The 13,120-nt window shown below is 39.4% G+C and overlaps 1 protein-coding gene across 4 annotated transcripts in view; it reads left to right on the top strand.

Moving 5' to 3' along the window:
- Positions 1-13,120, top strand: part of LOC138064607 (LHFPL tetraspan subfamily member 2 protein) — a 129,027-nt gene that overhangs the window by 83,126 nt on the left and 32,781 nt on the right. Inside the window, exon 3 of one of the 4 annotated variants that reach the window (XM_068928006.1) lies at positions 8,900-8,923. The exons of the other annotated variants lie outside the window; for them this stretch is intronic. The gene's annotated coding sequence lies outside the window, so the exon portion shown is untranslated. The remainder of the gene's footprint in view (positions 1-8,899; positions 8,924-13,120) is intronic. 4 annotated transcript variants of the gene reach the window in all.

Raw genomic sequence — 13,120 nt, 5'->3', positions numbered from 1 at the left:
CAGATTGGATGCAATTAAATCCAACTTGTCAGGACTCTTCAGAACAAGAGAAATTCTGTGAAAAGGGCTTTTTTTAAAGTAGCCCACTAAAATCTTTGATTCTACAAAATACATATATACAGCTATAGATGCCAAACCCAAGAATCTTTGTGTCCTTATTATGAAATCAGGAGATTAAAAAAAGAAGCATAGACTTATAGGCTGTTATGTGAAAGATGTTGATATTACAAAAAAGAAAGCAAGAAAAAACTATTGTAGAGAGGATCTATTCCTCCTCCTATTGCTGCCAGAGCAAAATCTAGTTATGACGAAATGCGTGTGCTAATGAGAAATTAGTGCTGAAAATAAATGGTAGTTAAGTTCAATAAGGTCATTAAATGAATTGGAGCCATGTAACAAAGACATCTGAAACATGTATTTTGGCCAAGTAGAACAATGAAATTTCAGACTCCTGGGCTGAAATAATTTTGCTTCTCTCCCTTTTCCTCTCCATGTGTAACCTTCACTAGACTATGTTTATTTCTCAGTTAGCTCAAAAGCAATATTTTTATGTTGAAAATAATTGGGAAACTGATTTCAGCTATTTTACCAACAGGTTAATGAGAAATAGCTTTGTTTCACATAGGTTTTTGTTCTCTGTTTCGCAGTGGAGTCCATAAACAAACTTGCACAATCTGCAATTTAATCAAGCTTAATCTTTCCCCCAGCGCCCTCAGGAACTGTCAGTGATGCAAACATTTGAGAATTCTAATTGTGTGTATATAGTGTTACCTACATCCTTTTATCTGTATCTTGGAGAAATTCTTTCCCCTCTGTTATCTGAAAACCAAAATACTTCAGTTAGCATCAGCCCCTCCTGAAGGGAAAAAGGAAAAGGTGATTTTTTTTAAACAAATTTGATAATGTTCCTATTATTTTGCTGTAAGTTGAGTCCCTTTGCTTTCTTTCAGTTGTGCACTTACAGGAAAAACAGTACATCTGTTTGTTTGATGTACACTTGCAACATTTATTAAATTTTTTAAATTACATTTTTACTGCTATGGGGAACTTTTAGATATGTCTGTTCCCGCTCATTCTTTAAACTGAGAGGAGGTATTTTGCATTTAGAGTTAGTATGCCCAAGTCATATGACTGAGAATAAACATATTTTAAAATATGTAATAGAAAAAAGCAGTCCAGACAGAGATGGAGATCCTGAACAAGTATGTTTTTACCTTCAGAGAGCCCAGAGAAGATCCTCTTGCTCTTAGGAAATTCCCGTGGATTAGTTTGTTCTTGCTTTTTATTTGTTTGTTTGTTCTCCAATAGGGGCCTCTCATTGATCCCACGATCCCATTTAGTATCTGTTGTTCTAATTTCAAAAGTACTCTGCCCCAGAAAGCATCTTGCAGTAAAATCGATGTCTTGCAAATAAGAACAACAGGGTGAAACAGAGCAGATTGCTGGAACTGAATGACTAAACCAACTGGAAGCTCATTTTTTTGAGAGCTTGCTTGGAGAGTCTATGTATGGTGTGAGGTGTTTTTTGTTTATTTGTTTGGTTTTTTTAAATGTGTAGCTGCAGTTTCTAACTGTTGAGCTCCTTTGAGAAAAAGAGTTTTGAGAAAGAACTTGGAGGGTAGTCATGGTAGGTGAGGTCATGAAGAGAGTTCAGGCCAAAAAGGCCTTGACTCCAGCATAAGAACAACGACGTGGTGCAAGAATCTTTCCTTCTTGCTGCAGCCTCCTTGGGCTGTGTGGCCGTGTCCTCTGTGTAAGTGCGTAAGCCTAGTGTGTGTACACTGATGTGATGAATGGTGCTAGTCTGTAGCCAGAGAACGTGCCTTCTTTTGGGCTTTCTTTTATTACAGTCTTTACTTGATGGCAACTCACCAGCTTCAACATAATTTGGTAATTCCTTCCCCACCACTCCAGGACCCTTCTCACCACAAATCTGTGCTGTAGACACAGCTCTGGCCTGGAGGAGCTTAGAGGGAAAAGAAGCCACAGTAAGATCTGTAAATCTGTGAAATAAAGACTTAACTGTAGGGAACCGTTAGGGATTCTAAGTTGTGCAGGTCATTCTGTATGCTCTGAGGTGGTCGGTAGATCCACATTTATAATTAACATCCTTGCACTTTAATATTAGATCCAAGGATCTCGAAGCAGTTTGAAAACAAATGATCTTAAACCCCCCCCCCCCCCTTGCAATACAGGCAGGAGTGAACATACTGTATGCTGCAGCTAGTCTGCAACTTGACTGATGTAAACACTTAGCAGGGCTCATGCAAGAGCAGGATCTGATGTCAGCAAGTATCTTTTGGCCGACTTCAATGAGCTGAGACCAAGCGCACAGCGCGAATGTGCCCTCACCGGATCTCCCTGAAACTTAGGTAGGTCTCACCCAGCCCTGGGTTTCTCCACCACCCAAACCCAAGTGATTTGTGTCTTTGGGCTCGTAGGCCTATGAGGTTGTGGTGCGCCCGTACAGGGGCCACCAACACCGGTCACAGCTGCCCTCCTGCTCAGTCTGTTGTAGCTGAACGAATATTGCACTATTTCTTCCAGCAGCGGAGGTGGTGTTTCTCTGACCATCTGACTGCTGTTATTTTCCAAAGCAAGTGTTACGATTGGATGCTGGATCACTGCCCCTTTTTTCAGCTGGTATAAAAGTATATTTTTGTGAGAATTTCCAGGCTTGAGGGCTGGGGTTGGTAAGCTATTGTTTAGGGGAAAAGTTGGTATAAAAGGCTCTTCAAAACTTAGTCTGGAATGCAGTGTCTGAATACAAATTGAATTGTAACATGGATCTAGGAGAGAGATTTTTAAGAACAGAAGGATGTTTTTTCAGTTTTAATCTCTTAAGTGGGTGGGATGTCCACTGGGTACATTTTGGCCACAGTGGCTGAACTACAGAAAAATAAGAGAGACTAAATAAAACTATTTTGTTTTTAAATAGCATAGGTATGAGATAAACAATAAAGCTGATTTCTTTGTAGGGAATATACTGCACACCAGCCTGAGTCATTGTAACATTGCTGAAGTGAAATAGGTTCAATGGGTGACTCTGGAGTTGTGACGATAAACAAAGAAATATTGCTAGTCTTTGTCAGATTTTCTGGTAAAAACTTCTGTTTCTAGGGGCCATAATCTGTGGGGAGGTTTAAGTGATTCCTGTTAAATGTTGCTTGTCTATAGACAGAGATAATAGCTTTGCTTTAGGTAAGCCAAAAGCGTTTTCTCCTCTAAGGTTTTTATATGTCATGCTGTAATTTTTGTAATAAATATCCTTCAACTTGTGATGCTGAAGACCATTATCTGAAATGAAGGGGGAGGTCTTGCTCCCCCCATTCCCTGCTGTGTGGTCCTGCCCCTTTCTCCTGCCAGCTGTTCTGCTTCTTTCCTTCTCTGGGAGCCAGTTCAACTTGCTGACTTAGAAAGATGCGTGTGTGGTTGTTTTGTGGGGTTTTTTTCCTCCCACTCCCTCTGAGTTAATTTTTTTGCTGGGTTAGTGAGTTGAATCACCTCATGGAGGGATGTAATGGTCATGAGAACCATCAAGAAAACCGGAGAGAAAATTTAGCCCAGGAAAGGAGAGAAGGGGGTCAGTAACAGCCTGCAAGGCTTCTCTGCTAGACTAGCTCAGTATAGCATCTAATTTCATTCTTCGCTTCACAATAGTGCATGTGAATGTTTATAAGTAATGTTGCAGATGCAGGATGAGAATTTTAAAACTCTGTAATAGCATCCTTAAAATGTAAGGAAAGGTCAGATTTGAGGTTGCTTGTGTAAAATAAATTCCACGTCCTTTTAGGTGTGTTTCACCTTTTATGATTAACACGATTAACACCTAGTTGTTCTTCATTTAGTTTGCTGATATGTCCCCTGGACAGTCCCCACTGTCCCTTGATCTAGCACTTCTTCCCAGTGAGTACAATCTCCCATCTTTTCCCACCTCACCTAATTTGTTAGGTGCCAGTTCTGCTATCCCTTTATTTCCTACCCACCCGATCTCCAAGCAGTTTTTTTAAGGAACTTTGACTATTTCCTTCCAAAATAGCCCCCCAGTCTAGCCCTTCTGTGCGTTAGCCTAGTCACTAGCAACAGCTTTGCAGAGGGGTGAGAACATACAGGGGGGACAACACTCCCTGTCGACAGCTCTGATTGCATATCTGTTACATCCTGGTGCACAGCCGATCAACATTACCTATTTTTCTGTGGGGATGGTGACTCTGTGTTCTGCTCAGTACTCAGCCTTGAGGGAATGGTGTGCAAGTGAGGATTCAGTCTTTGAAGGTTTGAGTTGCTGAATTCCACCTTCTGGAAGGCTTAGAACTGCCAGATCAGGTTAGATGAGTACCTTTTCGTCTTATATGTCTGCTGATCTAATAAAAGATGTTATCTCTTACTACAGATCTTGCTTCTCTTTCCAGCTAATGTACATTTTAAATTTGTCAGGAATGTCTTCTCCCAGACACCATCTCTGACCTCCTTGAAGAAAAGGTCACCAGAATGTTTTAATGCTGCAAAATGTAGCTTCATTCCCTGAAACATCTGACGTGTTGGCTCAAACTTGTGCAAGAAAATTCAGCCTTAGGCAGACATCTGGCTTGGAAGGTTTCAGCCCAAACTGCTATTTTGGCAAAGCTGTAAGCAATGAAGGCATGTTTTAAGAGTGGAAAATCTCGAACAATCTCTGTACAAGACAGAACTTACATTTTGATAGATAAAGGGAATCTGTGCTGCAGTTCAAGGCTGAACTGCCATTTTCATTCCCTTTCCCTATAAGGGGGAGCTCTTCTCCCCGCTTGAAATTCTCCAACACAGAACTGTGGCAGTTAAATTTTTTCTAACACTTTAGTTATTCTCTGCACTCACAGAGTGAAAAGTGAAGTTCTATGGTAACATAGCAAGCATTTTAAGGAAAACACCTGTGAGTTGCGATGGTGTACATAGCTCTTGTTTCTGATTCCCAGTCTGCACTGGTAATGCCTCAGGAAGCCAAGCAGTAGATTGTGTTATGCAATTCAGCTTTATAATTTGTTCTGGACTGTTCTGAGTGTGTGTATCCCCTGGGCTGGCAGTAACTGCAAAAGCCCCTGAGTGCCTTGCAACTGAATCTCGGAGAAGGTGCTCTAGAAACCTATGGACTGCCATGCGCATCCTGTTTTGATTTGGTTGGTGTGTTATTCTGTAGTTTATAGGCTGGCTCTGTGAAGGGCATGAATCTAGCGTCTGACTGATTGCACTGTGAAAGAAAACTCTGTTCAAATCACCCTGAAATTCTTGCTGCACTTCTATCTGGTAATGTGGGCTTAACCCAGCTACAGCTGGCTTTGTGGCTCTTGCTGAAATTTGAAACTGGGAGGAAGGTAGACAAAATCAGTATAATGATTTTGAATTTATTCTTTATGTTAACGCACACACTTTTTTTTTCCAGTTGTTTCCATATGGTTGTTTTCAGCAGTGCTGTAGTTTTGGAAGGACTCGAATTAGCTAGTGTCTCATATTTAAGGACAAAATTGTTTGTTGGGTGAAATACCTTTCTTTTAAGGGCTTATGTTTCTAGGAATCTAGTGTTTTAATTATCTCAGTTAATACCCTATTATAGATCTGCTCTTTCATATGAATTGAGGTTCCTCGGATCTTCTTTCCTGTGTCACTTTTTTTTTTTTTTTTTTTTTTTACGGTAGCTGGATATTCTTGTTGCTGTCTTCTGATCTCTTGAGTTTGTCTACATCTTTTTCTGAGGTGCAGAGCGAAACATTGAAAGTGAGCGAAATCATTGCCTTCTGTGTCCAGGTAATAGTATTAACGTATCCTTGAATTAGAAATTTTTAGTTTAGTTTTTTTTGTTTTCACGTCTTGTCAGGCCTTTGACTCCTACTCAGCTGTGACCCATTTTACACTTGGATCCTTTTTTATAGGACTGCTAGCTATTCTTCACCCTGTACTTAAACATTTCATTTTTCTTTCTTGCAAGTTGCCCTTTCCTTTATTGAATGTTGTCTTTTTGAGTTCGTGCTATTTTATTTTGTTCTTTCAACAAATAATTGAATAATATCCTGTGTTAGCAGCATTACTGGATGCCTCAAGTACTTTTTTAAAATAAAAACAAAAACTCGTTTACCATCTCCTGACTGGGAATGGGAGAATGGGACAATTTTGAGGTAGAGGGTTTTTTTGTTCTCTTCCCCTTTTTTCTTCACCCAGAGACATTCCAGATCTGTTTGTCTTCAATTTCCTGAGCATCTGAGCAAATACATACCTTCTTGATATACAGCAAAAGGCTTCTCCTTCTCATATGCCATTTCTAGCTGAGAAAGTAGGAAAGCTATTCCAAACTGCATCAATATTGTGTTATTGCACTTTTTTTTCCAAATTCAATCTTTTTGGTGGCAATTAAGTCATAGCTCTTGATATGTATTAAGACTTCAAGTTCATTGTGTTTATGATGTGTAATTCTTACAGGCATGTCTAATTACTGCCTTCTGTTTCTATAAGGAGACTGTTCCTCCACTTAAGATCACAGTGAGAGGCCTTACAGTGAGAGGTCATGGGGATTACCTTTTATTTAAAGGTTTTATTTAAATCCAGTTTTGGCCAAAACATACTTTTTTATTGTCTCTTCCAATATGTCTGTTTCTCTTGGGAGTGTGGTCTCTGAAAGCTCGTAATTGTTGGTACTTTCTCATTGAGGAAACAAATGTCTCATCTCAGAATGTCTTAGTACAACACCAGAATATTTCAACATGGGTAGTCCTCTGGTGTTATAGAAAGGCAATGTTAATATAGTGTAAGCATCTGCTTAAACTGTGAAGCAAAAAACGAGCATTCCTGTTTTTTAGAGAGAGGTGGTGCTCGGTCTTCTGTGATGTTGAGAGCATTAAAATCAGGATGTGACTGGCACATAGTGAAACATTCATCCTAACTACGTTTCTCCATTGCCTGTTTTCTTTAAGAAGCTGTTTTCCAGTGATTTCATGATACGTGTTTATTCTTCTGAACTTTTGAAAGGTCACTCATCATTTCAAGGGCTTTCTCAGTGATTACTAATCAGAGCCTCGCTTCCTGAATACCAGACGAGCTAAGTGAAAACATAGTAACTGAGTCGGTTTGTTGTTTTGTTTCTAAGATTACATTTGTGGATGCATGTTAATTCTCAAAAGAAGCTTGTATTCCTGTGATCAAATAGCAAGGCAGGCCTTATGGAAATGATGAGTTCATAAAATGTTGGCTATGAAGTTAAAAAATTTTTTCAAATTATACTGAGCATTTCTAAATATATTCTATGAAATTTTTCTGCTCAGAAAAAATCTATGCAAACTTATTTATAATTTTAAACATTTTGCTTTTAGTTGAGAAGTGTGATATATCTACAGCCTTCATATTGTGTATTAATTTCTTCTGGGAAACTAAATCAAACAAAATGTTGCTAACAAAACGGATTTCTCTTAATACTGTAGTGGGTGCATGAAAACATTTTGCCAGTTGAAAGATCATCATCATAGTCTGCAATAGTTTTGTGCTTTAAGCCACAATTATATTTTCCCTGGGAGCTAAGTCATGCTAATCAATAAAAGTTCCTTAAGAATGTATCTGGCCAACCTTTCTAAAAATATAGCAATACAAACAAAAAACGCCAGCGAGTATTGCTTGGATTTTACTGCTGGAATCAAATGGGGTTTAATTTCTTGCTTTTGTGCCTGAAAAAAAGGGAGTGGAGGGCCCTTCTCTATTTTCTTTCTGTCTGGTTTTTACAATGTATTTGTTAAACAGCACGTGCAGTATTAATAGAATTGGAATAACATTTGCCTCCTTGGGGTACTGTATTGGAGCATGACTTTGAATTCAATTAGATGAATGTGTAGTATTATTGTCTGGCATAAAAATTTGCTCTACACTAATGCTCTATTTTCCTTAGCAAAATACAAGCAATAGTTTTTAAAAGGTATGTTTTTTATATTCTAGCTTACACAAGGAACTAAGTATGTTTTTAAGGTGAGCATAGGTGCTTTTAAGAAATGGTACAGTAGATGAAGTATTACAGTGTCCTCTGTTCTTCTGGTATCAATGCAAATATGACTTCTGTCTACCAAGAGAGACTGGGGAAAGGCAAGGAGAGGTTTTCTTTGATAATTGTTGCCATACCTTGTATTTTGAAGACATCACTTGTTCTTGAGTGATTAACTACCAATTTAGTACAGTACAACAGTACAGTACCAACAAATCTGAAGTAATGCTTGACCTTTTCTGCTGCTGTCTCAGAAAGCGGAAGAGAAATGTAAAAGTCATCCTTGTTTTTCTCAGTATTGTGCTACTAAACAGTTATTTTTGAACTGTTTCAAAATCAAGTTTAGGATCATTCTTGACTTCAAGCAATATTTATATTTGCTCATATAATGATCATAAGGGTATGACTCTGCAGTATTAGGTAAAACTTCTATGAATCATAACAACTGTATTGAACTCCTGAACGCTTCTTCCCTCAGTTATGAGCGTTTAAATGGTAGTCTGCCCTCAGGAAACTGGATTGTTTGGGATCTGATAATGGGATATAGCAAGTTAAGTCTAACACAAGTTGCATTTAGCAGTGTTCTTCAGTGCGCTGGTATTTTCAGAAGACAAAATGCTGTTTAAAATGCATGGAGGGATAACTGTCTGCTTGTCCCAAGACCTTTCTTGATCTTTTCATCCTAAAGAAATATTAGTTTAGGCTCTGGACTGTAGCCTGTCATTCTAAGAGAACACACTGGGGAAAGATTAGGCTTGTTTGCATAATCTCATGTTCTTCATAGGTTGAAGGGGTTTTTTTGTAGGATTTTTTTTCACCTTGAATTTCTCTGCAAAAGTTCATAGGTGTCCTATTGCTTGGTTTTAGCTGAGGCTGAACTGTTTTTTTTTCCTTCTTCCCCCCCAGCCTTACATTCTTCCATGTTCAAAGGTTAGTGCTATGTTTGATAAGTTCCAGTCCTATATACTATTGCCTTTTTTTGTTTTTGTTTTTAACAAGTCCCTCAGGAGTTTTCAAAGTTCAAGCCATCACTGACCATTCTTTTGCCTACGTTTCAATCATCTGCTGTTTATCTAAAGCTTCTTGTAAAATCCCGTGTCACTTTCCTGGATGATTATTTAACATTTGTTTCATGAAACTTCTGGTTTTTCATATTTTGTACTGATTCGTGGTATAAAGCACTTAAGTTTTTTTTTTTTTTAATGACTTTTCATGCCTATTTGACTCTTCTCTGTCCGCTCATTTTTTCTGCCACTTACTTACAAGTTTCTCTCTGCAAACCTTATGTCTTATATTCTTAGGTTATTATTAAGACTTAACCCACCTGTCCGCACCCCTGCTTTAATGGGCGAATCACTGTGGTTTAAGGATGGTTGGCCTCTGTATGCTGAAGGACCAGATCAGCGTGTTGGACAACAGGCTGATCTCAACTTGGAAAACAGCGAGAAACCTTGGGCAATTGAAAAGCTCCTAACGTGCATAGCAGGGGATGGGCTGGGGAACAGGCAGGGACATGGGTGCCATACAGTTATCTGTAGGCCAGAAATAACCCTTTAGGGCCAGAGCAGAGCCCTTCAGAGCTATTGGAGTGTCTGCCTCTGTTCGGGTTTTGGGAAGCCTTTTGCTGGACTCAGCCCAGTGCCACTGCATATGCTGCTGGCCCAGCTGCCTCTCTGCACCAAAGCTAACAAGGTGTTGGGGAGCCCCAGCTCCGAGGTCCCGGCGGGGACACCCAGCAGTCCCAGGTCAGGCAGAGCTTATTTTTTCCCCTCATATAATCCCGAAGGGGTGGTGCTGCGGCACTGCCCTGCTGCAGTGTCCTCGGAGAAGGGCACAGGCTGTCCAAATGGGTGGTCAGCAGCCAGGCCCTTGGAGCCTGCCTGAATGACCGAGTCGTCACAGGTGCAGCTGAATGGGCTTCGCCTCTGCCATTCCTCTTCATTTTGCCTCACTCCTCTTGCTTTCTTTGAATACGCTAGTTGTGCTTTGACCTTCTCTCACGTCTCCAGCTTTCCTGCACAGGTTATTGTAACAGTTTGTGTTTGCCTTCCAGGAGTGATCTTTGTTCCACTGCTCTCTTCCTGTCACCAGCTGATTCCTATTGCTTTTTTATTTTCTTTTTTTAACCATATTTGCATAAAGACTTGGATGTTTTACTGCTACTTTCCTTCCTCACTACACTTGCAACTGCTCCAGATTTATTTTTAGCATTTCACCTTATCTCTTCCTTGCATTTGCTTGTGGTTTAAGTACTTTCTGCTTGTTGTTTCTTTTTATGGCTTCCTGTTTAAAAAAAAAAAAACCTTAAATATTGGTTTGAAAACAAGGGAGAGGATTGTTTTTACTAGGTATAAGTGTGACCAGCATGTTAGTTTTACATTTCAGACGCGCACGCCTAATCTAACCTAACCTATCGTGTTTTTTGCTTTTTCTACAAACAAACCAACCAGCTTCCCAAGAAGTACAATCAAGTACAGTTTGTATACAATTTTATGGTCACAGCTCATAAAGAAACCCAAATCTGGTACACAAAAGGTTTTCCACATATAAGGACAGAAGTTAAATGTATTATTGTTCTTCTTGCAGCATATTTCATTGCATTTTCAACTGCTGTTAAACCCTCACACACAAGACAGTGTCTGTGGAATCACAAAGAAAACCAGGGCTGCATGCGTGCTGTAAGCAGTATCTGGCTCGAGCACGTGGGCATCGACAGAAACATTGCTGCAACGCTCTGCAGGTGCTTATTCTAAACCACAGTTAGAAGTCAAAATTTTAGGAGTGTCCTAGATCAACCAAATCTTACCAACTCTTCCAAATGCTTTACAGCTTTTCTGATAATTTTATGTTGATCTACCTGGAGTTAATACTGATGGTCTTCCCTGTATAGGGTAGCAGATTTTAGTTCCAGTGAAAAAGGAACAAAGTAGTTTCCTTTCCTGCTTGGGATAAATCCATACAGCAAACAGATATGGATGTTCTTGTGATCAGTGATACGCACCTTGAACACCAAGGAGCACAATTTCAGTTCATCTCCTTCTGCAATCTACGGAGATGCCTTTCAGGCCAAATGAGGCATGCACGTGAATTTTGGTTTTAAAAAAAAAAAACAAAAAAAAAAAACCACAAGCTCTCTTCTCTGGTGCTCTATGAGAGCTCCAGAGCTGCTCAGGCAGCATTTTGAAGTATTGCTATGAAAAGACTCAGTATGAAAACAGGCCACATTAGCAGTAGAGATGCCAGCAATGAAGCCAGTGGCAATAGCTCTGCTACCGAAGCCTGGTCCTCAGAGTGTTGCTCCAAATACACAGGCAAGGAATTGAGGTGGATCTCAGCCCTGCAAGGGCAGAATACTTCAGTGCTTTACGGGAGGACCATTAAGGGCTGTGAGGCATGAAGAGTGGCTGAAGAAGGATGGCCTGCTGCAGAGGGATCCCTGCAGCGCTGACAGCAGCTCTGACCTAGCTGCCTGCTTGCACCAGGCCAGGGGTCTGGGCGGATCAGATCACCAGGAGTATCTACTTTATGAATCTCATCTCTGTCATCCAGCAAAGCCCTCTTTCTAGAAGAGCTGCAGCAGAACCTAGTTTTTGCAACAGTGGTTGTATCATCTCAAGTCACTTGATATTTTCACAGCTTCAATTCAGATGAGATCATTATCCAAAGGAGTGAGTCAGTCTGGTTAGATCTTGTAGCATATTCTGGCAGTGCTGCAAAACAGACCAGGCTCCTCAGACAAGCTTTGAGAGCTTCTACTCTTAACTCGTGGGTCATCTTGACAGCTTAGAGGATACAAAGGCAAAAGTGATTCCAAGAGCAAAGACCCAAAAGGGTTGAATCAACTTTTATTTTTTCTTTTTAATTTTCCAGGAAAAGGCACTTGCATTTTACTTATTCCTTTGCTTCTTTTTAAACCTCCAAAGTTATATCTTACCCCAAAGCAGAAAGTGAAATGACTGCATAACTAGCTCAAAACAAAATGTAACCAACCAGTGTATTTTTAGAATCTATTCTGTGTTAAACACAAAACTAACCTGTCCACTTTTATTGTAGACAGTGAATTAAAGTTCTAAAAACCAAAAAAAAAACCCCAAACCAAAAATAGCCCCTTACTTTTTCATTCCTAAGATGACATTCGCTGAACACAGATTAATGCATCTTCTCTACAGTTCTGTGTAGAACTGAATATCCTTTGATGTGAATGAGAAAGGGGAACCTGGAGCCTGCTGTGCCATTTTTCCCCAAGAGGTATCAAACTTGATGATCTTCTGGGTGTATTGCAAAAGCTATTTATCCAACAGTACTTGGAGCCTGGAGGGTAGTTGACTGCATAGTCTTGAAGTGCATGAAACCTGCTTTGTTCCCATTTTGATTTATTGAGCGGATGGTAGTATTTGGAACTCTTTTTTTGGTTTTGTTTTTCTCAGTGCTTTAAGATGATCATCATTGTGTTGAAGTTCAGCTATTAAGAAGCTTTTATACAACTACTTTTTTTTATCTCTAAATAAAGTAAGAACTTCAATGTTCCCTATTTTTTTTCCTGTTTTAATGAAAAATAAATCACTCTCCTGGAAGAACAGAAAGATATTTTATAAGGGGAAAATGTTTCCAGGGTTTTTGTAGTTATGGTTTTGTAGTATATATACTCTGTGTCAAATAGCAAGATTTCACATAGTATCAAAGTTCTGAAGCTCAGGAAAGGGTGGTCGTTAGCAGCCATTGGAAAGCATTTCAGCATGTTAAGCAATGTTTCATTCAAAACAAAACCCTGCTGGCAAAGGAAGCTGGCTGCAATGTGATAGTGTTGACCTTTTTCTCTCTACCTGCATATTTTTGTCCTCTGCACATTTAGGTAGTGTGTTTTGTTTTATTTTGTTTTTTTCTCTCCTAGTACTTTGGACCAATCTCATAACTTTTATTACTCGTAGGGCTAAACATTTTGCAAAAATACAGAAAATAATGATTTACTCAGTAAATTCAATTTTAGACTAATTACATACTATATATAAAAATATGTGCACAGATGCACATGTGTGTGTATGCATATATATGTATATATACATATATACGCACACACATGCATATACATACACACACACATATATATACACACAAGAGCAGTCATAC

This window comes from Struthio camelus, chromosome Z (genome assembly GCF_040807025.1).
Source record: "Struthio camelus isolate bStrCam1 chromosome Z, bStrCam1.hap1, whole genome shotgun sequence".
Lineage (NCBI taxonomy): Eukaryota > Metazoa > Chordata > Aves > Struthioniformes > Struthionidae > Struthio > Struthio camelus.
The sequence above is the reverse complement of the archived record's forward strand: the minus strand, read 5'-3'. Positions and strand labels throughout refer to the sequence as shown.